This window comes from Apium graveolens, chromosome 2 (assembly GCF_009905375.1).
Source record: "Apium graveolens cultivar Ventura chromosome 2, ASM990537v1, whole genome shotgun sequence".
Classification (NCBI taxonomy): domain Eukaryota; kingdom Viridiplantae; phylum Streptophyta; class Magnoliopsida; order Apiales; family Apiaceae; genus Apium; species Apium graveolens.
The window spans coordinates 56,791,362-56,794,585 of NC_133648.1; positions in this window are offsets into that span (position 1 = coordinate 56,791,362).

The window sequence follows — 3,224 nt, forward strand, 5'->3', positions numbered from 1 at the left end:
TCATTTTGAAGACTCGAAAACACTTTAAAGAGTGTTTGGAGTAAAGCTGATTTAATGAAGTAAATCAGTCCCCAGAATATTTAGAAAATGACTGAATATTATTATTTAAATAATATTCCCATAAAGAATAATCTTTTATAAAAATAATTAAAGTAGAAGTTTTAAAACTTATACTTGAAACGAGTATTAAATAACCAAAGATATACTTATATGAAAGTATTATCTTTATTTGAATAATCGAAAATATGTTTGATTATTAACACCTTATTCTTTAATAAAATAAAGAATATATTTCAGCAAATAATCGGAGTCAAAGATCCTCAAATGAATATTCAAATAATATTCATTAAATAATATAAACTGAGTCATAAGCCTTCGAATGAATATTCAAATAATATTCAGATAAATAAATAAAAGGAGTCATACGCCTTCGAATAATATTCAAAATAATATTCATTAATAAAGTAAAAGGAGTCATAAGTCCTCGAATGAATATTCAAAATAATATTCAATAATAAAATAAAGTTAAAGTTATCGAATAAACCTTATTCGATTAATAGTTTTAAAAACTATATCCATATATATATATATAAATAAATATATATATATATAATATACTCGGGAACATCGACTCCCGGTTTAGAAATATGTTCACCTTTTATCCCCTATACTAAGGGTATACGCAACTACTTGCTTATTTCTAGCATAGGTATTATGCAACTATAAGCATTGAAATCAACAGATAGATAACCAGATTACGAAACAGACATGCATATATACCATATTAGCATGCTCCAATATATCGCAAAATTTGCTAATAACAATCATGCAATATCACAAGATAATGCATATACATATATTTACATCACAGCAACAGTATAACGGGTAGAAAACTTGCCTGAGCGACTGGGGGTTACGAATGGCTCGGGACGAGTCTGGTAACCTATAAGCAACAAGTAAGTTGGAATTAAACCAAAGTCACTTGTAAATCTATACTTTAACTAACTTAGACTCTAACGCTCGTTTTGCGCTCACTGATTCGCTTAAGTCACTCGGGTACCCTCGGCTCCACCATTTTTAATAATTTAACCTTTACGAGTTTTAAAGCGATTCCTTCGCGAGTGTCTTACCAACTGCCTAACACACTTACCATAAATTTTTCATACATTAATTAACCCTTTTTGGTCTTTAACCTATGTTTCAAAGTAAGGCGAGGGAAAAAGTTTCGTTCGCGAAACGCCGTTACTTGAAACGGTCGTTTCTCCTAAACCGTGCATCGGAATCGAACGTACTACATATCAAAACGAAGCTCGTAACATGAGCTATCTAAACATGGCAGTGGTCATAATCTAGCAGGGGGTCCTCGGGTCCTAATGTTATGCACAAAACAGTCTAAAGAAAATCGGACGTTACGACGGCTATGTTTACGCGATTACCAATATTTATACCACTCCAATTCTTTACCAATTCACTACAAACCACCCAACCATCATCAATACATCAAACACAACTTATATCAAGGCAAAGTCAGTCCATAATCTCAAGGTTTTCCAACTTATTCAACCGCAAACATGATCTACTAACCATAACTTAAGATTCATTAACCATTAACCAAGATTCATATCCAAAATCACCACAAATCCAACCAAACTATCTAACATACATGGATCTTGCTATACATACATGGATATTTCTATATATACATTAATCCATCCATAAACTCATCAAAACTCAAAGTTCAAACTATAAGTTAAAGGTGAAAGTTGTTTATACCTCCTTGAAGCTTCCTAACACAACCCAAGAGCTTTGAATGCCTAAAAGAACCTTGATCCTTGCTTGTATAACCTTAATCTTTCATAAAAATTCAAGAAAACTAAAGTTATTTCTTGAAGGTTACTATTCACCATCTTCTTCCTTGATTTATTGGAAGAGATTGTGAAGGAATTAGGAGCTTAAACTTATAGCATATCCATATCTATGTACAAGGAAGCTTAGATAATTACCTTGTGATTTAACAATGCTTGGAACTTGATTTTTGAAATTCTTGCCCTTGAAAAAGATGAAAAGCCGAGAGCAAGATGATGAGAATGAAATGATTTTGTGTTTTTTGATTTGTTTGGCTTAGCTTGGTTGTTTTTTGTTTTGTTTTTGGTTAATTACCTTAATAACCTTATATTTGTGTGGTTATAAACCAACCACACCTCCTCCTCCCCTATGTCATGCTTACATCACATTGCTATGTCATCCTCCCTTCCTTGTCCTCTTCTCATTGGTTGGGTGACATCACTTCCTCTAATCCCTTTGCTTAACTTCCTAATTGTTTGCCTAATGACCGCTGATCTGTTATACGGTTCGCTTAACTTTCGTTTTCATTTATCGTTTGAAGGATCATACCCGGGATCTTATTACTTAGGTTCCCTTAACCTTTCTCAATACATTATATTCCTTTTTATGATCCTCTCTTATAATCCTTTAATTTAAATCCTTTTTATCCTGTTACCTTTTTCTCAATTCTTTCCGTATCTAGTGGATTTCCGGGAAAAATCAAAGTGTTCGGAATTGGATTCTGACGATCTTTACATACACTTATATCCCATATAAAGTACTAATAAAATCTCAGAATATCCATATCAGAACCCCTACATAGTGTGGCATGAAAAGTTTTCTCATTCAGCAAAAACACTATTCATAAGGGTTTCAAAATTTCTCAAAAATTGGGGTTATTACAAGAATCTCATGATTGTATTCATAATATTATTCTTAAGGTTATGAAACAATTTCACTATACTAGGTTGTCTAACAAACGCCTTATGTTTATTTAAGTTCACCTAAATCTATCATCGCATGATAAACTAAGCATATATCACATATATAAACATGAATAAACATCAAGGTAGGCATGTTATATCATCTAGCACATTAGTCTAAGCATTATACATCTCTATGTATCACATGAAGCATTTAAAAGCAATTAAAAATAGTTAAAAACAGCTTTAAAACACTTTCGGAAATATAAACAGTTCAAAACTTTTATATAAACTAAAATTGATCACTCCATTAGATCCGTCTCGGAAAAATGAATCCAACGGTATATTGCATGCCTAAAACGGAGTTACGAAACTCCCAGAAAATCAATTTTAATATGGACAGTCGGGCTGTAACGCATTACAGGAACGCGTTACAAGCCTTGTAACGCATTCCGGTGATGCGTTACAGCCCTTTTA